General features: G+C 39.1%; 1 long non-coding RNA gene across 1 annotated transcript in view; it reads right to left on the reverse strand.

Annotated features, from left to right (window-relative positions):
- Positions 1-8,850, reverse strand: part of LOC103280234 (uncharacterized) — a 203,889-nt gene that overhangs the window by 56,135 nt on the left and 138,904 nt on the right. Inside the window, exon 2 of the long non-coding RNA XR_010004469.1 lies at positions 5,708-5,830. This is a non-coding gene — a long non-coding RNA (uncharacterized LOC103280234). The remainder of the gene's footprint in view (positions 1-5,707; positions 5,831-8,850) is intronic.

Consider the following 8,850-nt stretch of genomic DNA (forward strand, 5'->3'; position numbering starts at 1 on the left):
AATTCTGTCAATAGCTCAGCAGAACTCAAAATTTATGCTTACATTATCACAAATGGCCAGAATAGTGCTCTGTGAGATAACTCCTGATTTGTATATTCTGCACAGTGGTGGTAATACAAATGAGTATTAATTGCTATTGTTTTAGTTGTGATAGGAGATAATGTGAAATGATTAACAAATAAGATGGCAGTGTAATTATCATTAGGATACATCAGGTGGGAAAGAGGGGACAATGTTTAAAGTAGTAAAAAATCAGAACATGGGAAATTGTTATATTAGGATAGCAAATATGGTCCATTTAACAGGATTGCCTCAGCAAAACTGAACAGTATACCATCACATACAGTTTTACCTAGGTTTAGGTCTCGCTCAGAAAAACAAAAAGGTCTTAACCAGAAAAATGGCACTGAAGTGGGAGGAGAGTTGGAAATGCAGAAGCACTGAATAGGATAGAATGAAAATATTCATATTTTCAGACAGAAGAAACACTTTGATCATCCATACACCATATTCACCAGTAAAATTGAAGCACACAGACATTCAGAGCTGCCTTAAAATAGGTTACTGTGTGTGTCAGAGGAATGAAAAAGTATCCTTCCTGTCTACATGGGCCAAAAGACACACACACACACATACACAGTCACACACACATTATTCACCATGAATTAATCACTTGCAGTCCCCATGATGCACAGTGGCCTTCGGTGATTATCCCAAGGGTTTTTTGTTTGTTTGTTTGCTTGCTTGCTTTATTTAAACTGAACAGTATTCCAATATTTACAGCCCAACCATGGTGCCAGTAATTTACTGCCACGGTTAGAGGATCGCAGCTTTATTGAGTCTGAATTGATGTTTTATATGTTGCATGTGTTTTATTTTATTGTATTTTATACTATGTTCACTTTTATGTTGTTTTTAGGCACCTTATACCATCTGTAAGTTGCCCCGAGTCCCTTCGGGGAGATGGTGGTGGGATATAAGAATAAAATTATTATTATTATTATTATTATTATTATTATTATTATTATTATTATTATTATTATTATTTGTTGTTGTTGTTGTTGTTGTTGTTGTTGTGTTAAAAGCTGCCTCTTAATTAAACTAAACTGTTGTTCATGGACTTTCTGCTCCATTTTATTGTAATTCACTATATCAAAGATAACCTGGTGGAATAGCTACTTTTTAACCTTTTAAAAATAATTTGGTTTTTTAAAAATACAATTATCATGCTATAAATTATAAACATAATGAAACAAAGTATAACAAATTAATTTGATAGTTTTAGTTTTTTACAAAAGCGTCAACAAAATATTTCTATACAATTCATCAGGAAGGCTTTAGCATAAACATTAGGTCACATGTTTTTATCCATGTTTTTATTCGTTCTTGTCATTTGTTTTTATTGGCTAATGTTTAAATTTTTATAGTTGGGCATGTCTTTTGTCTATTGTTGTGTTTTATATTGCTATTGTTTTTATTCGGGCTTGGCCCCATGTAAGCCGCCCTGAGTCCCCTTTGGGGAGATAGAGGCAGGGTATAAAAATAGTTGTTGTTGTTGTTGTTGTTGTTGTTGTTATTATTATTATTATTATTATTATTATTATTATTATTATTAGATATGCAAATGCTTCCCACATAGCTATTTCATGGGACAGTTGGGAAACCACTTTGATCTTTCCAGAGGACAATTAGGTTATCCAAAAAGAACTTCCAAGCCAGGGAGGAAAATGGACTTAATATTGAAATAATCACCATCCCATTCCCTTCCAAACATCACCTGATATTATTCACAACCAAGAATATTCTTATCTTGTCTGTTGTTATTTCCAGGTAACTCTTTGCCCAACCTGTAATGGTTGTTACAGTATTGTTTGATATCCAATCAAGATCATCTCCATTTAAATCTTGTGGATATCCCCACTTCTTTCCATAAGAAGGAAGGCAATAAACTCTCCATATTAGGAATTCTGCAGTCTAGGTGCAACTATTGAGAAGGTCTTGTTTTGCACAACCACTGATCTGGGCAGGTGAGAGAGCAATGTTGCCTATAAATAACAAAATGGGAGGCCCATCCTTTTAATATTTTATTTTCAAATTATGGTGTTCAGAACCTGAAAGGTAGTGGCTAGAAAAAATCAGGAGCAATTCCGTTTAATTATAAGCCTCTTATTGTGGCAGTTATTAATACAAGAGCTGCATATTTATTGCCATGAATTTCAGTACATAGTACTATTGAACAGCCCATGATTAAAGAAAGCTTTTTTTCTCTATCTTTTCAGATACCCAAAGACTACATTGTATAAATGCCCAGTAGCTCCTCTGACATCTGCAAAACATTGACTTGCTATTTACACTTAATGAATACGCATGAACCTACCATCATGAGACCTAAAATGTGTTGTTGTTTTCTTGACTTTGACTGATATGGAAAGACAACCTTCAAATGTCACATCCTTTATTAAATGGCAAGACCCTTGGCCTCATTCAGCTGTGTAGGCGATGCTAGAGAGATTTCGATTTGTTCAGCTATGTTTCCGTTATGGGAAAAACACCATATTTATTACTTCATCGAAGCGTTTTGATCATTTAAAGCTAGGCTAATATCAAGTGGAGTAGCACAGAAAAAAGTCCCTCCAATAAACTGTCATTTGTATTTTGGAGAAATGGATCTAAATCAAGGGTTGGAATCATGCAGACCTCCAGACATTGCTGAACTGTAACTCCATTCAGTTCTAGTAGTGTAGTCAGTGGTAAGTAATGCTGGGAGATATAGCCCAACCTTATCCAAGAAGCTACATCATTCTCATCGCCAGCCTTAGGTAAAGATAAAGGTTTCCCCTGATGTTAAGTCCAGTCATGTCTGACTCTGGGGGTTGGTGCTCATCTCCATTTCTAAGCTGAAGAGCTGGCATTGTCCATAGACACCTCCAAGGTTATGTGGCCGGCATGACTGCATGGAGCGTCGTTACCTTCCCGCCGGTCTTAACCCAATTGTTAATTTCAACCAGACAACAGCCAGGCAAACATGGTCAATCCACACTTAAAGCATACTTAGTGAATCAATGGGATTTATTTAATTGCAAATACCAAATAAACTTAAGCCACTAAATTTGGTAGAATGCATCTGAACTGTAACATCAATACAGCTTGGCACCACTTGAAATGCCAAGGCTCAGTGCCATGAAATCATGAGAGTAATAGCTTTACCAAGTCTTGAGCCTTCCTTGGCAATTAATGCTGCTACATCATCAAAGTACAATCCTACTTTCCCACGATTCCATAGGATTGAGCCATGGCAGTTAAAGTGGTGTCAAACTATATTAATTCTAAAATGTATATGCACCTTTAGTAATTTTCCTTGACCTGTATCATGTATTCTTCAACAACACATTGGTTGGGCAAAGAGTTAACTGGAGAAATAAACACTAACAAGATAAGAATGTTCTTGGATCTGAGTAATATCGGGTGATGTTTGGAAGGGAATGGGATGATGATTATTACAATATTAAGTCCATTCTCTCCTTGGCTTGGGAGTGCTTTCCGGAGGACTTAATAGGAAATCAACTCCGCAGGAGACTTCATTGTTGCTTACAAGTTCCATTTATACACATGCCCACCAGCTGTTGAGCTTGTCTTGTGTCTGCTGTGCTTGAAAGAAGTTTCTGCTGCACTGATACCAGCTCAGCAGTTGGTGCAAGTTGAAGAAAGCCACTTGGCAGCAGCTGGGAAGGGCGATCCAACCGCCCAGAACTAACCTGCTATCAGCTGCTGCGTCCAGTGATCCAGAAAAGTGCTGTCATTTCAAGAATAAATGTACAGTCTAGGGACCCTGGGCGAAGGCACTGCCTGTCTTTCCTTACAGGGGCAAGCAATGTTATAACATCAGAAATGTCTCTACATATGTATTAGATGTATATGCCCCCACTGGGGGACAAAGCACAGAAACTTTCCTATTTGTCCTTAGACAACTTTGCCACAGTTAAGCATCACTTTACATTTGAAAGGCATCTCACCAAAGTGCCCAGGAAATGCAAGACAGGAGTTGGGGCAATTCTCGCTCTTGTCACAGTAGTGATATAAAATGAGTTCCACATGAAATAATGACAATGATCATCCATTTACAGTCAGTATGTGTCCTCTTTCTTTTAGAATTCACTCTTATAACATACAATTTCTCCCCTTCCCACTTCTTCAAAGCAGCTGAATCTTCCCAAGCATCTTCATTTTATTTTATTGATTATACTAAGACAGCCCAGTTACTGGAACCATGGCCAATTGAGAAGCAAATTAAAATCAAAATACATTTTAAAGAACTTTAACATAGCTCAGAATAAATTCAAGGGGAAAAACAGTAAAATAAAACAGTGCAATGATCTCAAAACTTAAATACTCCATCAGGTGTCAAAAAGAACATAATCTGAGTGCCAGATCAGCTCCAGATAGTAAGTTTTAGAGTCAGTTTGTTTTTGAGAGAATGAATCAATTAAGTATAATATCCACACTGTTCAATTAGATCAATTGTCATGCTTGTGTTGTGTGGAATTCTGAGATATACAGTCTGGTGAGGTAGATAAAATTCTTTGCTAGATAATGCTTCCCTATTGAATTCCAGCACTGAAGATCTCTAGCTTAGAGTTCAAGTATATCACTAAATTATAAAGATTTTACAAAACATTGCCGGAGCAGTTAAAATATGATCAGTGTATAGTGATCATAGTGGATATTATATATTATATACACTGAATAGTGTATATAATATCCAAAACGGTACTTCTCAAACTTTGGTCTGCCAGATATTTTAGATTTTAGCCTCCCCAATCCCTGTCAGGGCTTCAGGGGATAAAATCCAAAACACCTGGAAGACCAAAGCATTATAGTGCTTTATTCTAATATCCATTAATAGTTGCCCTCCTTTTTGTGGTTTCCTACTGCCATCCAAAGCCATCCATAAAAATATACAAACAAATAACTTTTCTGATGGTCAGCAAAGAAGCCCAGCAATACCAAGGGCCTCTCTGGAGCTCTGTGACTATTTCGGCAGTAACAAATAACAAAAAAGTATGTAGTGTCCCCTTTTCCCTGTTCTAACCAAGGTGATAGGCCTGACCTACACTGCCCTATATCCCAAATTATCTGGCAGTGTAGATTCATATAATCCAGTTTAAAGCAGATAACTTGGGATCAGATCCTGGGATATAGGACAGTGTATATCCAACCTTAGAATCAGCCCTGATCCTAAGGTTGACGCAGGGCTGCTTCAAAGTTTCAGGGAAACTCCAGAACACCCCTGAGCTTCTGGTAACATTTGTGTCTGGAAGTCCTGAATGTCTAGATGCCCAGGAGTCACGCCTGGTCTGATTCAGGATATGCGGCCTATGTGGAGATAGGCCCAGAATCAGATGTTGCTGTCCACTTTCTTTTGCTCTTCCTAAACACTTCTAGCCATTTCTTTGCTGAAAAATTGAATCAAATTATAAAGACATATTCTGACAGAAATTTTCCAAAGTGAATCATGTGAAAAATATTTTGTAGCTTGATGAGATACCAGCATTCTTTGGGAAAGAAGTCTAAAGATCTTGTAGCACTGCAACTCCCTGGATTCATGGCAGTTAGATTGCATTAATTCTACAGTGTAGAAGCCCCCAAAGTGAGTACCAATTGTAGACAGAGAGGCAGAAAGAGATGTGAAGGTACTGCAATCACATACCTTGGTGGAGTTATGGTTAGGTAGACAAATTCCTGCCTCTGCCTCTTTTCCAGGTTGTTGGCACTTGCCCAGCCTCCAATTCTTCAGCATGCGGTTTTCTGGTAGCCTTTTGTCTACGACATCCTAGATGGATTTGTAAGCGATTGTTTACTACACAAGGATTTACTTTCGTTATTACATTGATTTGGTTTGATTTGATTTGATCTACAGTTCAGTGATAATACTAGCTGGGTTAATTTCATCTAACTGGTTCATATCAGAATTAATTACCATTAATTTTGGTCATTGTACGGGCAAAAATATGGATAGGAGTGGCAAAATGAGGACATTGCCTACCCAAATAAGAAGTCTACCTCCGCAAATAAAAATCCTCTTCATTCCAACACTTTTTAGCACTGCAGAAATGGAGACATTGAAAATTGCTAATACTTAAAATTCATTCACAGCTTCTTACAATTGTATCCCTTAGTAACTTTGCCTCCCTTTTTTATTTGGATGCTTGCATTGTAGTTTTCAATGGAATGAGGAAAAATTCATCTGTGGGGATGAATTCATTTTTGGAGAGCAATGTCCTCATTTGTCCTTACTTCTCCTGGCACCTACAGTCCTAGGGTCCTTCCACACAGCCATATAACCCAGAATATCAAGGCAGAAAATCCCAAAAGAGTCCACACTGCCATATATTCCAGTTAAAAGTTGAAAATGTGGGATTTTATTCAGCTGTGTGGAAGGGGCCCTAGACCACTCAACTCCAGGTCAACTAAGGATCAGGAGGCCCCGGTGGCACAATGGGTGTGCACCATCAGGCAGGACTGCTGGCCAAAAGGTAAGGTTTCAAATCTGGGGAGTAAAGTAAGCTCCCATCTGTCAGCTCTAGCTCCCCATGTGGGGACATGAGAGAAGCCTCCCACAGGAGTCACCTGGCCAACGTCCTTGCAGACAGCCAATTCTCTCACACCAGAAGCAACTTGCAGTTTCTCAAGTCTCTCCTGACACGAAAAAAAAAAAAATAAGGCTCAAGGATTTGCCAAAATGAAATGAAGTTACAGGTGCGCCAAAATGATGGTTTATTGATTACACAAAGATTTTGAGAGAGATATCTAAAGACAAGACAAAGTTAGCTGACCTCTTTTCAGTTGATAGAAACTGTCATCACAGCTGCCATTCACTGAAGTCCTCACAATGAACGTACTATTGCCTCAACGAGTTCCTTTGCTAGATTTTGGCTAACGTGAACCCCCTCAGGCCCAAACAGAAGTCTGATTTTGATCTCGATCTTTAAATAATCTTTTATTCTTGCTCTGGAAAGTGCTGACACTTTCACTGGCTCCATTCTAAAAAGGAACAGTGTTCCAGGCATTCTAAGGCAGAAACATTTCTATCTATGACATGAACTAACCTTGTAAAGACTGCTAGAAAAACTACAACTGCTGAGAGTTTGCACTGTTATAAGTCTGTTTGATCAACTAGTAAATGTCCAGATACTATGCCAGGCAACTCTTATGCATGCACAACCTGTCAACACAGTAAATGTGAGAACTATTGCTTTTCACCGACTGTTCAGGAAATTCCAGCCCTTGCCGACATTCATTCATATGTAAGGGGAGTGTGTAGGGATTTTAGAGAGTTCAATATATTAATCAATAACCTTGGCTCAGTCATTAATTAGAACGGAGACTAAGGTTTAAAAAGATCAGAAGATTAGCACTTAGAAAAGTGGGTAGTTATGCAGGATCTAGACAAAGTCCTCAAAAATGACTTTGCATCATTAAATACTAAAGTCAGGATTGCCCATGCCATCATAATTTCAATTCCACAGCAAATACTGTGGACTACTAATAAGTCAAATAAATGTGTATTAAAGGTAAAGGTTTTCCCCTGACGTTAAGTCCAGTCATGTCTGACTCTCAGGGTTGGTGCTCATCTCCATTTCTAAGCTGAAGAGCCGGCATTGTCCGTAGACACCTCCAAGGTCATGTGGCCGGCATGACTGCATGGAAAGCCGTTACCTTCCTGCCAGAGCAGTACCTATTGATCTACTCACATTGGCATATTTTTGAACTGCTAGGTTGGCAAGAGCTGGAGCTAACAGCGGCCAATCACGCCGCTCCCAGGGATTGAACCTGTATTAGGGTGAATCAATCCTGAACTCTCCACACAAACCAGCTTAACTAAACTGAAAAGGCTGTGCTTTGGACATAGAATGAGAAAACATAACCCACTAGACAACAGTGCTTGGTAAGGTAGGGGCAGCAGAAAAAGAGGAAGATTGCATTACATATACAAATTCAGGCTGCCACTGCAGTTTAAAGGCAGCTTGATGGTATGATGTTTAGATGATGTGCATCGCAAATGTGCATAGCAACATTCATTAAGGGCTTTATATTGGGATTAGCAAAGTCAGAAGATATTCCAGTATAGAACCCTTAAAATGCATCAGCATACCTAAGTGTAAACTACATCACATGGCAAAAATTATTAAGGGAATGGAGCCCCGCACATGTGCTTTGCAGTGGCATGTGTGGGGCCGGGCTGTGGCGCAGGCTGTTGAGCAGCTGCAATAAATCACTCTGACCATGAGGTCATGAGTTCGAGGCCAGCCCGTGGCGGGGTGAGCACTCATCAATTAAAAATAAAAAATAGCCCCTGCTCGTTGCTGACCTGGCAACCTGAAAGATAGTTGCATCTATCAAGTAGGAAATAAGGTACCACTTATAAAAAAAGTGGGGAGGCAAGTTTAACTAATTTACGACCTGGAATGAGGAAGTGCTGTCAGAGTAGATGATGAAGCAGCTGCTCCCCCCTGTGGCCAGAATTAAACATCCCCTCAGGAGAAGGTTAAATTGCCTCTGCGTCTGTCTGTCTTGGTCTCTGTTTGATGTGTTTATGAGCACTGAATGTTTGCCCTATGGGTGTATAATGTGATCCGCCCTGAGTCCCCTTCGGGGTGAGAAGGGCGGAATATAAATACTGTAAATAAATAAATAAATAAATAAATGTGTGTCCGCCGCCACCATCCCAATCCCTCCACAACCATGAAGCTGCAGATTCTGTGGATCCTGGAACTGGTTCAAGGCCAGCTTCTGTGGTGCATACAGACAACATCCATGCCTTGAACTATGGCCTTGCATGGTGAAATCACT

Source organism: Anolis carolinensis, chromosome 3 (assembly GCF_035594765.1).
Source record: "Anolis carolinensis isolate JA03-04 chromosome 3, rAnoCar3.1.pri, whole genome shotgun sequence".
Lineage (NCBI taxonomy): Eukaryota > Metazoa > Chordata > Lepidosauria > Squamata > Dactyloidae > Anolis > Anolis carolinensis.